The sequence below is a fragment of the Triticum urartu genome, chromosome 1, assembly GCF_003073215.2.
Source record: "Triticum urartu cultivar G1812 chromosome 1, Tu2.1, whole genome shotgun sequence".
NCBI lineage: Eukaryota > Viridiplantae > Streptophyta > Magnoliopsida > Poales > Poaceae > Triticum > Triticum urartu.
In genome coordinates this window covers 66429972-66443949 of record NC_053022.1, presented here as the reverse complement: position 1 = coordinate 66443949, position 13978 = coordinate 66429972, and the positions used below count along the sequence as shown (strand labels likewise).

The 13978-nt window shown below is 43.8% G+C and overlaps 1 pseudogene; it reads left to right on the top strand.

Annotated features, from left to right (window-relative positions):
• The first annotated feature begins 2701 nt into the window (after nt 1-2701).
• LOC125532714 lies at nt 2702-3571 on the top strand (annotated as a pseudogene).
• Nucleotides 3572-13978: the final 10407 nt, after the last annotated feature.

Below are 13978 nucleotides of genomic sequence, written 5' to 3'. Positions count from 1 at the left end.
AATGAAAAATGGTTTTTTCGTCCAAAGAAAAATAAAAACTTCCTTAGGCAACATTGTTAGCCATTCCAATATGCACCCTTGTGCACAATATGAGATCATTTGAACAAACTATGCCATGAATGCGGCCATAAGATTGATCATTTGGCTTGAAAGCCATTGATCTCCACACATGATAGCTCGTTTTTGAGAACACTTTTTTAAAATAATTGCCGCATTACAAGTTTGTTATTTTTCCTAGGAACTTGGCCACATATAATGACACAATGCGAAGGTTTCCCAATTTTTTGATTTTTTTTGAATTTTTATGCCCGTTTCAAAATGCGGTCAAAACGGCGGGAATGACCGTTCTTAGCTAGTGGTTGAATCTTGGAATTTTTTTGGTGTTTCTATGATTAAATAGATACTTATGTACCTAGAAATGATTTTTGGAAAAAATAAAGAGCAAACTACAAGGCAGCTACAATTCAAATTTGACCCGCTTCCAGCTGAATCAGCGGAAATTTGTCTTTTTCATGAGAGGTGGATCAAAACTTTTTACACCCAACCATTTGGTCAATTGTGCATTAAATATGTCCTAGTATTTTAGAAAAATGATTTGGTCCAATTTTGCAACAATTATTTGGTAGGTCATTCACAAAAAAACCTCCTTTTGGGCACTCAAAAAATGGAAAATGGTTTTTTCGTCCAAAGAAAAATAAAACTTCCTTAGGCAACATTGTTTGCCATTCCAATATGCACCCTTGTGCACAATATGAGATCATTTGAACAAACTATGCCATGGATGTGGCCATAAGATTGATCATTTGGCTTGAAAGCCATTGATCTCCACACGTGATAGCTCGTTTCTGAGAACACTTTTTAAAAATAATTACCGTATTACAAGTTTGTTATTTTTCCTAAGAACTTGGCCACATATAATGACACAATGCGAAGGTTTCCCAATTTTTTGATTTTTTTGATTTTTTTATGCCTGTTTCAAAATGCGATCAAAACGGTGGGAATGACCGTTCCTAACTAGTGGTTGAATCTTGGAATTTTTTTGGTGTTTCTATGATTAAATAGATACTTATGTACCTAGAAATGATTTTTGGAAAAAATAAAGAGCAAACTACAAGGCAGCTACAGTTCAAATTTGACCCGCTTCCAGCTGAATCGGCGGAAATTTGTCTTTTTCATGAGAGGTGGATCAAAACTTTTTACACCCAACCATTTGGTCAATTGTGCATTAAATATGGCCTAGTATTTTAGAAAAATGATTTGGTCCAATTTTGCAACAATTATTTGGGAGGTCCTTCACAAAAAAACCTCCTTTTGGGCACTCAAAAAATGGAAAATGGTTTTTTCGTTCAAAGAAAATGAAAACTTCCTTAGGCAACATTGTTTGCCATTCCAATATGCACCCTTGTGCACAATATGAGATCATTTGAACAAACTATGCCATGGATGTGGCCATAAGATTGATCATTTGGCTTGAAAGCCATTGATCTCCACACGTGATAGCTCGTTTCTGAGAACATTTTTTTAAAATAATTACTGTATTACAAGTTTGTTATTTTTCCTAGGAACTTGGCCACATATAATGACACAATGCGAAGGTTTCCCAATTTTTTGATTTTTTGAATTTTTTATGCCTGTTTCAAAATGCGGTCAAAACGGCGGGAATGACCGTTCCTAGCTAGTGCTTGAATCTTGGAATTTTTTTGGTGTTTCTCTGATTAAATAGATACTTTTGTACCTAGAAATGATTTTTGGAAAAAATAAATAACAAACAATGAGGACGCCAGTTCAAATTTGACCCGTTTCCTGCTGAATGAGCGGAAATTTGTCTTTTTCATGAGAGGTGGATCAAAAATTTTGACACCCAATCATTTGGTCAATTGTGCATTAAATATGTCCTAGTATTTTAGAAAATTGATTTGGTACAATTTTGCAACAAATATATGGTAGGTCCTTCACAAAAAAAATCATTTTGGGCACTCAGAAAATGATTAAAAATAGCTAGAAAGATCAGAAATGCATAGAAATTGGTCCTTATCCATAAAATGTGGTCTAAATCTAGTGAAAATTTGTGTGGTGCCATTTTGCAAAATATTTTTGATAGCTACTTCACAAAATCCCTCTATTTTTAGTACTTAGACATTTTTTTAAATCACTGGTTTTTCGAACCAATCACGACTCTTCCCACGGATTGATGACATGGCGCCCATCCATCCATCTCTCCATCCCACATCCATCCATCCATCTATTACAGAAAAAAGAAAATGAAATGAAAAAGAGATACCCCCCACCCGCAGCCCAAACCCTAGGTCAGATCCCTTCGACCCCCCCATCGCACCCCCCCTCTCCTCGCAGCCGCCGCACTTCTCCTCCCTCAGATCCTCGCCGCCACCACCTCCTCCCAGATCCCCCTCTCCCCGACCCAGAGCTCCCTCTCTCTGCCATCCCAAACCCGCCGCTGGCCTCCCCCACCCTCGCCGCCGCCGACCTCTTCATCGCCCCCAGCGCTGGCCATCCTTCCTTCCACCATCCAGATCCCCCGTTTCCTCGCTGTCCCGCGTCGCCGCTACCACCTCCCTCCGGCGGAGCTCGTCGCCATTCCCCACGCCCTCCTCCTCTCGCCCCTCCCCTTCCCATTCCCCACAGCGACAGCCGACGGCCTCACCGCGGCGCAAAATCCCCCACCACCATGAAGCCAGCGAGGATGTTCCCGTGACGGCCGCTGGTGTCCCCGCCGCTGCCACGGGCCCTCGCCGCCGAGGCGCCCGTCTCCGTGCGGCGGCTGCGCGTGGTGCGGTGCATGGCCAAGGAGTGACGGGTGCGAATGGTGGCAAAGCAGATCCAGCGGGAGCTGGCGGACATGCTGACCCGCGACCCCGTCATGCAGCGTGCCGTCCTCCCCGAGTCCGCCCTCGGCACCGACCGCTACCTCTCCTCCCCCACCACCATCACCGACGTCGAGCTCTCCAACGACCTCCAGGTCACGCCCGGACTCTCCCTCGAAACGATGCGGCTGCGCTGCAATCTGGGATGCTGAGTTCCTTGTCTCTGCTCCGGTTTGTGTCTGCAGGTGTGCAAGGTGTATGTGTCCGTGTTCGGGGAAGAAGGTGGCCATGGCCGGGCTCAAGGACAAGACCAAGTACCTCCAGGTCACGCCCAAGCTCTCCAGCGACCTCCAGGTCACGTCTGCTTACTTCCCATTTTGTTTATAGATCATTATGCTAGTTTTGTCTTGTTTAATTGGTTAATTGTTCATGCTTGAAGTTAATTAGCTGGAGTAGTTGGTTCGTTACACACTGGTTGGTGCATGCTAGCTCAAGTGTATACATGCATGGATGTATGTGTTTTGTAGTTGAAGGAGTTCATTCTGTGCAGTCGGAGGCGTATGAGTTCAAGATCGGCGACCAGGTTTTTCGAAGGCCCGGAGACCCACCCCTGGACCAAGTTATCGAGATGCTACAGAAGCACAAGGATAAGTCTCAAGATGAAATCTAGCTAGCTGGCTACAGTATGCCTTATGCTCTTGTTGATTTATTTCTTTTGCGCTCTTTTGCAGTTCTATATTGATGAGTGAGCGATCTGGTAGCAGCTAGCTAACTGCCTCTAGATTGTAACCCTGTTATGGGATGTGTGGTTGCGCATGCGTTCTGCATTGTCAAATGTGTTCTCTGTTGTCACACATCGTATGCAATGTTGTTCATAGTTTTTATATTTGTTGTCATGCGATGCGGTCACTGAATTGCTCAAATTTGCTGGCCAAGTACTATGTAGTGCTGTTCTATGCTAGGCTACCAGGCTAGGTAACTTCTGTATCAAAATCATGGATTCTAATCTTTACTATTATCTGCCATGGATCAACAATGATGCATCACAGGTAGTAGTAGTACAGTCGGACTTGGTCCTGCATTGCCCAGTTATTAGTTCCTCGATCTGTTCCTCACAGCGTGGGGTCAGCACTTTACCTCAACTTGTCTGCATTTTCTCTCACACACTAGACTTGCTCATCCATAACACAATGGCAGTGCGTGAGTGAGTCCTATAGGTATGTATGTTTTTGGGCTGGTTGTAGATGGCTTTGTATGTTATGGTAGTGTGCTTGCTCTCCCTGCTCTGCTTTCGCTTGTAGAAAAGAAGAGCAGAGCAGGGTAAGTAAAACACACTAGCAACTCTCTAATTAGAACACCAGATGCTGTGCAACTCTCTACTAGTAGATACCAACCACATGTATCTACAGATTTACTACTAAATCCAATTACAGTACTACCCGATGTTGTGTGATTCCTTCCATTCTATGATTGATAAAGGAAGTACTTCATTAGTAACGAGACATGCTAATCTGGTCCTGGAATTTATAAGCAACTAAATTGTGCAGAATTAAGTTTCACATTCAAATCGATGGTATGTCATGTGTGCACCATGGACAGAAATTTCAGAGCCAACAGAAAGAAATTCTACTCTTTACTGCAGAACAGTATACAACATTACTTTGTTGGTTGCCTGCTAATTGTGTGCAAACTGCTTATCAATTTCTTATCAAGCACTGCCTGACTGGCTCGCATCGCTCTGCTGTCGTAGTTGTGCCGTTAGTGCTCTTTCCTCTCTGTCTGTCTACGACAGCAGGATTCATGCACCAAACCAAGAACCTGAATCTTTTGTTAGGCTGCTAGTAAACTAGGTTGTACTCCTTCCAATTGCAAGTTGGATAGAACCTGCAATTAAGTGCACAGACATACATGGATTCTGGTTCAATTCGTATGTATGTCTGTATGTGCATTCTTACGACTTTGACTAAAACTAGTTAATTCATTGTTCTACCTTGAAGGTGACCAGTCCCTAGCTGCGTGCTTTGGTCGGTCCTGCTAATTTCAGTTCCTATGATTTTTAATCTCCGTTTTCTATTTTCCCCAGCTACCAAGACTCTGAGTTTGTGGTGATGGCAGCTGACACGAAGCCGATCGAAATCTTCCCCCACCCCCTGTTGCTCCCTAATGATAACAAGGTAGAAATTCTATCCGTATGCTGCATCATATATAGTACTGCTAATTAGTTTGTATGCTGTTGCTTGCGTGATATGGTTAGACCGACGACTGTCAAGCTCATAATTCTATATGATGTGTCAAAGGTTAACAGAATATATGATATGACTTGTGTGCTGACCTCTAGTATCTTGCTTATCTGTAGTGTGTTTGTTGTACGCTTGCCTTTCTTTGGCCTGCTATTCTTATTTATCAAATGAAAGGACATTCTATTTGGCAGTGGGCGGTTTTGCTCAAAAATAAGTAAATAAATTGTATGTGCATGCTGAAATGTTAGATGTCTGTTGGTTGCTGTATATGGGCAAGATGAATTGAATCTTGATGTGTACTTGTCAATTCTAGCTTATATTGGTGTCTTGCGATCCTAAAAAATTATTGAATCCTGCTGTGTACTTGTCAATCCTGTTGTGTGTTCATATTGCGTCTCTGTTTTCTTGTATGAACGAGTTATCTCATTTTAACTAGCTGGAGAACAAAAAGCATGGTACTAGCTCAATTTTTGTTATCATTCTAAATAAGTTTCCTTTTCTTGAATGGTCTGTTCTGATTCTTCACCTTTTCTGATTCTTCCCTGCTGATTCATGTAACAGGGCGACCGAGGAAGGCATGTTGTCTATTTTCTTGAAGGTCGTTTTGTTTGTTCCCAGCCCTAACTACAGTTGTCCAACTAGTTCGGCATGTTGTTCATATCACTATTGTAGTCCAACGAATTTGGCATGTTGTGAGTTTGTGATTTCTTGTAAAGCTTGTAAAGTATTGTATTACACTTGTAGTCATTAGTAAGGATCTGGTTGCTCTTATTTCAAGTATTATGTGTGCTTTTTGTCCGCCCATTTAAATACTGGTTCGAATATGAAGAATATGAGCCTGATAGATGGGACCCACTTACCAGAACATGACAAATGGGACCCAGTTACCAGAACCTGACAACCGGGACCCATCTGACTAGTGGACCCTTCTTTTGGAAAAAAAGAAAAACTAAATTCGTTTAGACAAAAAGGCCACAACCCAACAATAAAAAAAGTTGCAATGTTGGGCTTGGCCCATGAAGCCGATCAAAAATTGATAGAAAAAATATATAAAAAGGCCGAATTGTTGGGCTAGGCCCATGTAGAAAATCGAATTGGACCGGGCTGAATCTTATGCCACATCAGATTGCCACGCTGGATGGCTACGTGGCCTGGGGAGGTTGCTAGTGACCAAAACGCCACAGTAGACGTATTTTGGTCATAAACGTCTACGACCATTCCAGAAGAAAGGTCGCTATAGTCAGTTTATGACAGCCAGCTTTTGACCTTATGTTTTTGGTCACAAAAAGGTCACAAATTGAAAATAGTGACCATTCAGTGACCAATAGTGCTGGTCACAAGTTGACATATTTCTTGTAGTGTGTAAACTATATAACACAAAATTATACTGTTTGAAAATAGAACATCTGAAATTTATATTGGTATATTTTTTTGTAATATATGACTTGTATTAGGTTGATCAAATTAACGATCTAAGGATACGCGCACACCCTGTAAATTGAGAGAAAGGGAGTAATAAGAAACTCTAATTAAGCAGATTATCTCTTCTGCCGGAAGGAAGACGGGTTGGTTTCTTCCCGGCATGTGCACTGCCGGCGGGACACGTTTCTTAGTTGCCTTGCTTCACAAATGTCATGATTGGCTTACGTAGAAGTTTAACCCGCTCTTGTTTCTTCTCGAGAAACTGGCACCAACTTTGCTTTTCAGTTAAGAAAAAGGAGCTTGAGATTGCTTGTTCCTGCATAAGTTTAAGCCAGTACTTTGTAAACTCGTTTTCTGCCTCATTCTCCCTCGTCCATAAGAGAAACCCTAGCTATTGAGAGATAACCGATGCCCGCGCACGGGGGCAAGAAGGAGGGTCGCCGTGTTGCGGTGTCCATCGGGCTACAAGCAATCCTGGTTGCACCGCCGATGGCGGCGCCAAAACAAGAGTCAGCAGACATAAGATGGGAGGTAACACGGGTGGCGGTGGTGACAACGAGATGGGCCATCACGACATGGCGAATGAAAGATCACATCGGAGTTGCTCTCCGAGAAGAAAAAAATCTACAGATGTTCGTTAATCCACCCAGTCCCTTCATTGAAATGTGCGTGGTGCGTTTTTTCTTGATTGTATTTAAAATATTAATGTTAGGACATTAAAATCCTCCTTGATTTCGACTGGAGTATTTTGCTATCTGAGCATAGTGCTGAGTTCTGTGGGATAGAGAAGAAAGAGTCATGCAGGCACCTATGTAGCCCAGTTCGTAGAGTTTGCACATATGAAATTGATGTCTCCATAGGTTTCTTGTTTGCCCAAAAGAGATTTGAAATAAATTTAAATTGTTTTTATGATTTGTTCACATGTTATGTCATATTTTGCCCTGTCGCAAGGGTACGAGACATGTGGATATTTGAAGTGGGTCGACGAAGAATGGAAGGGGGAAGCGAGGACCGTGATCGACAAACTAACTACATAAATCACTAATGGACAAGGACAAGTAGATCACTTGTATGAAAAATAAGATGAAGTCGGCGAATGTCAATTTCAAGTAGGCCACTAAGAGCAGGATATAGGAGATTTAGTTGCACTATCAGTCATAGGTGGGTGTGTAGGTATGTATGTTCTCATGCAATTGTTCATCAGGTGATTTATGTGAAATGTTCTACTCCCTCCAATCCATATTATTTGTCGCTCAAAGGGACGTATATGACACTGAAATATGTCTAGGTACATTCGTTTGAGCGACAGGTAATATGGATCGGATGGAGTATTTACTTTCACAAATGTTTGAAAACACTTTTAGAAGTAAACTGGATAACTTTTGGAAAAAATAGAGAGCACTTTTAGAAATAGATGATGTAAAATTCAGAAATATTTTAGATCAGTTAAGCAACAGTGTTAGCTAATATAATATTATAGCAATGACATCAACAGCCAAGCAAGGTCACAACTTTTAATCAAGATCACTATCCTAGTTATCTGAATGTAAGTCCTCATCATCAATTCGTTCTTCCTAGCTGTTGTAGACATCTCCAATGGTATTGGCATCTTGACGCTATAGTTCATTAACAACATGAGCATGAACACTAACCCCTTCTTCATTATCATGCTCAACATTTTGGAAAGCATCATCTTTGCTGTTTGCATCTGCATCATTAGGAACAATACAATATAATAAAGAAATGTTTTCCTCCTCGTAGGCTTCATGACTCCATTCATGGTCATCGTCTCCTATTTCTAGAACATCACATGAATGTATGTGGCTCATAGTTAGAACCACCATCCACAAATTACCATACTTTGTGCCCTTTGAGTAAATACATGTGTTAGCTTGGGCTGCCAACATGAATGGGTCTTCCTTGTACCAAAAGGCGGACATATTTACACTTTGAAAGAATCCATATGAGTCCATCCTCTTGATACTCTTGCTATCAAGGTCATGCTTGTCACACAGAAGCAAATATATTAATCCTTTCCCATACTGCAAGTTAAGAACTTCCTTGACAACCCAGTATAATTCAGTTTCTTCTTTACCATCAACACATGCCTTCATCATGATATTGGAATTTTGTGTACTTCGATTCTTTTCAAATTGCACGGTATGAAACCTAGCACCAAGGATATTGTCGACAACCTACCCATTTACATGATTGTCTAGCCCTCATGATAGTGTTCGCAAACCTTGTGATGCATTTTTTAAAGTTCTCACATGACTTTCAAAATTGTTGTCAGAAGTCTTTCTTATGCTTCTTGTCGATGCTTCACTCACCATTTTTCTTTAGTTTTTCCTTGTGAATCGTAAGAACATATTTACTTGTTATTGTCGTAGTTAAAATAGTTCGTCACATCGTAGTAGGAATGAATAAGGTGATAGAAAATTACACCATATATGGTTGTGCTTTTAGACATTTGTTAAGTACACACAAAACCATTTTTTGGCAATTCCTTAGTGAAAAAAATTCTTATGGCTCATCCTAGTGCCTTTTCACCATCTAAAAAAAGTACTTAACCCACCTCGGCAAGCTTAGGCTTTTTATCCTTGTTATCTTTCTTATTCATGTTCCATTCAGGCCGGCTAAATCTGGTTTCTATCTCTTCTTTCAAATATCCAGAGAAAAATGCCAAGCACTTATCGATGATATAGGACTCAACAATTGAACCTTAATGCCTTGCTTTGTTATGCATAGTTGCCTTGAGGTAACCAATCCTTCTTTTAACTGGATACATCCAACCATATTGAAAAGCCCTCCTTAGAAGCGCTCCTAGAAGATGAACGGTTAGGTGCACCATTATAACAAAGAAAGCATGTGGGAAGATCTTCTCAAGCTTGCAACTAATTTCACGCTCCAATCGTTGCACGCCATCAGTTCATAATTACTTGGCACACAACTCCTTAAAAAATCTTCCTAGTTCAGCGATAGCCTTATACATCTCCTTGGGGGCAATGCGTCTAAGACCAGCTGGTAAGATGCTATGTAGAAGTACGTGGTAATCATGCATCTTTGACCCATGTATTTTAGAAGTCTCGACATCCCCATGTGTATTTTAGAAGTCTCGACATCCTCTAGTAGGTAAATGATAAACAAAGATAATTTTTTATGTTGTATGCTACCCAACATAATCTTAATCAAAGTATGTAACAATGGTGTGAACTCAAGACAACATTGATTCAAAGCAATGATCTATAATTGATAACAAGCAAGTAACATCCAAAAGTGTAAACAGAACTACTATTTCTTTTCATGGATTAATGTTTTTAAGTAATACCATATATATCATATTCATGTCCTCAATCACTCAATCTTTATCATATTCAAACATCTTATCATAACACAACCTAGAGCTTCAATGAAGCAACGAAATCCATGATGATCCCTTTTCAACTACTTAGCACTTCACTAAATTCTCAATTTACAAGCCTTGGTCTTTGCACTTTGGATGGGGAATAGAATGATGGTGGGGATTTTACAAGAAGATAAATATTAAGAAAGTCTCGCATCAATGTAGCTGATCGTTAGGCAATGGAGAGGCCTTAAAATTGATATTAATCCGGGGAGTAGGGATTGCCATGCAACGCATGCACTAGAGCTATAAGTGTATGAAAGCTCTCCTAATGCAGCTGTCGGATTCAGGGCTCCGCAAACCCAAGAGTGGTTCGAACTCTGGGGCGTGTGCGAAGAACTCAACCTCACCAGCCAGCCAGTTCGTCGCCCCCATAGCCTAGCTCGATGAACAAGGAAGAAAACAGACATAGCAGTTAACCCAGGTTCGGTCCACCTTGCGGTGTAAGACCCTACTCCTGCTTTGTGGTGGATTAGCATCACGAGGGGCTGAGGATGAACTAGTACAGAGGAAGAACAACCTCATGAGGTCTGTCCTAGTGTGGGTGTGAGCAAGAGAAGTCTATCTCCTCTCTATGGTGGTGGCTAAGCTATATTTATAGTGGCCTTGGTACTCTTCCTCCAAACGAAGGCAGGAAGGGATCCCACAGTGGCCAATTTTGAAGGAGGACAATAAGTTCACTCTATCCTGATGAAAGGTGGTCTTTTCCTACAAAGCTTCTGGTCATGCCGCCGTAGTGGGCTTGGTGATGACATCCGTCTTGGTGGCCTTGGTCTTGTTGCACGGGAATGAAAACCTTTGGGTGATTCCTCTAGACCCCGCGCCTGCTCTTGCTTCCTTAGCACCAATGAGGAAACCTATCGCTCTACGCCTGCTGGCGTCCGCCTGGCCTTGGTCGTCATGGCTGGCGTCACCTCAACCTCATGAGGCGGGCGCCTGCATAGGAATCTCTGCTCCTTGGGAGCCAGACTGAGGAGGCCGCTCCCTCCGGATGTCTTGATGTCGTCCGCCTCGCGAGGCTTGGCCCCTCGCGAGGGTCTTGTCTTGCTGGTATTGAAGATGGGCCGTACCAGGCCTTTGATGGAGCCACGCCATGGGCCGCAGGCAGGCAAGTCTGGGTACCCTGGTTCCTAGAACGCCGGCAGTAGCCCCCAGGCCAAGGCGCGCTCGGACTTGGCTTCGAGGCGAAGCCAACGGGCAAGGGTGAAGCGCCGCGGGCCCCAATCGCCTGCGGGCCTAGCCGATGAGTGGCGCTTGATGGGGCGTGGGCGTCTTCACTTCCCCATGCCACCTTGGCAACTGCCCGACTTGACAACTGCCTATTGCATTTAGCAAAAACCATCATTACTCGGAATCGCGGGAAGCCGGTGGTTGGCCTCCCTCTGGCTATAAATGGGAGAGGGGGCGGAGCCCCCAGCTCATCTTCATCTTCTCGTCATTTTCTCCTTCTTCCTCTCTGTCCCGCCATCTTGCCAAAGCATCCATGGCGCCAGTGAGGAGGTTTTCCGCCGCGGAAAAGGGAAAGGCTCCCAAGGAGGGGCCAGGCTCGCCGCTGCCCAAGAGAGGTCGCGGGCGCCCCCGCAAGCACGCCGCAATGCCGGCGGTGGCTCCTCGAGGGCACGGACGCACCCCTTCGAAGACGGGTGCCGCCTCCAGAAGCCGCGAAGGAGCTTCTTCCCATGGCGGGAGCTACCGCGGCCGGGGCTGCCCTAACGATGGGGGAAAGCATGCGGCAGCCGTTCGGCCGCCACGCCCGCGCTACCACTGGGCCGACACATCCCCACAGTTGATGGTGTGGTCAGAGAGGCCCGCAGGCATCTGGTTCCAGCTTCCGCGCTTCTTCGCGGGCGCGCTGCCGGCCAGGGTACCCGGCGGCCTCTGGCTGCAGGCCAACGACTGTTGTAGCAAGCCTCATGGGTGGGGGTCGAGGCCACCACTGCCGGCAATGTGTTCCTGAACCGCGGGTGGCAGTTGTTCGCCCGCGCATGCAAATTGCATGGGAGGTGCACCCTCCACTTCAGGTATGATGGTGCCGCGACCCTCTACGCCAGGGTCTTCGGGGAAGACGGCTAGTGCCTGGGGTGCTGCCCGGAGAGCGACAGTGATGATGACGACGACGACGGCATGAGGGGCGGCACCATCACTGGCAGTGAGCTTGCCCTTGGCGACGGTCGTGCCGCCTCCAACAGCGGTGGCTGCCCTTCCGAAGAGAGCACAAGCGACGGCGACCACGGCGAGCCACCGCACCGTCGGGCTCTGCTACCTCTTGAGCACTGCGTTGGTTTCCCTTGAAGAAGAAAGGGTGATGAAGTAAAGTAGCGTAAGTATTTCCCTTAGTTTTTGAGAACCAAGGTATCAATCCAGTAGGAGATCACGCTCGAGTCCCACTCACCTACACAAACAGATAAGAACCTCGCAACCAACGCGATAAAGGGGTTCTCAATCCCTTCTCGGTCACTTACGAGAGTGAGATCTGATAGATATGATAAGATAATATTTTTTGGTATTTTTATGATAAAGAGAAATAAAGATGCAAAATAAAATAAACGACAATAGAAATAACTAAGTATTGGAAGATTAATATGATGGAAGATAGACCTAGGGGCCATAGGTTTCACTAGTGGCTTCTCTCAAGAGCATAAGTATTACGGTGGGTAAACGAATTACTGTCGAGCAATTGATAGAATTGAGCATAGTTATGAGAATATCTAGGTATGATTATGTATATAGGCATCACGTCCGTGAAAAGTAGACCGAAACAATTCTGCATCTACTACTATTACTCCACACATCGAACGCTATCCAGCATGCATCTGGAGTATTAAGTTCATAAGAACAGAGTAATGCTTTAAGTAAGATGACATGATGTAGAGGGATAAACTCATGTAATATGATATAAACCCATCCTTTTATCCTCGATGGTAACAATACAGTATGTGTCGTTTCCCTTTCTGTCACTGGGATCGAGCACCGCAAGATTGAACCCAAAGCTAAGCACTTCTCCCATTGCAGGAAAGATCAATCTAGTAGGCCAAACCAAACTGATAATTTGAAGAGACTTGCAAAGATAAACCAATCATACATAAAAGAATTCAGAGGAGAATCAAATATTGTTCATAGATAATCTGGATCATAAACCCACAATTCATCGGATCTCGATAAACACATCGCAAAAGAAGATTACATCGAATAGATCTCCAAGAAGATCGAGAAGAACTTTGTATTGAGATTCAAAGAGAGAGAAGAAGCCATCTAGCTAATAACTATGGACCCAAAGGTTTGAAGTAAACTACTCACACATCACCGGAGAGGCCATGGAGTTGATCTAGAGTGTAACGCCCTCGATGCGGCTATATCTCCTACATGTCGAAGCACGACTTAGAGGCATAACCGCATTGAAAGCAATGTCGCAAGCGAGGTAATCTTCACAACAACCCATGTAAATAAATAAAGGGGAAAGGTACATAGTCGGCTTACACTCGCCACATCACACAAATACATAAATAAGTCAGTACATTCATCCAATACACTCAGGGTCCGACTACAGTACCAAAATAAAGATCAACCCCCAAATGCGACAAAGTCCCCGATCGCCCCGACTGGGCACCACTACTGATCATCTGGGAAGGACACATAGTAACGGCGAGAGTCTTCATCGAACTCCCACTTGAGCTCGGTCATATCATCTGGAACGGTATCATCAGTCCCTGCATCTGGTTTTGAAAGGAATCTGTGAGTCACAGGGACTCAACAATCTCACACCCTCACGATCAAGACTATTTAAGCTTATAGGAAAGGTAAAGGTATGATGGTGGAGCTGCAGCAAGCGACTAGCGTATATGGTGGCTAACATATTCGCAAAAGAGAGCGAGAAGAGAAGGCAAAAGCACGGTCGAACAACTATGATCAAGAAGTGATCCTAGAACAACCTACGTCAAGCATTACTCCAACACCGTGTTCGCTTCCCGGACTCCGCCGAGAAGAGACCATCACGGTTACACACGCGGTTGGTGCATTTTAATTAAGTTAAGTTTCATGTTATCTACAACCGTACATTAACAAATTCCCATCTGCCCATAACCGCGGGCACG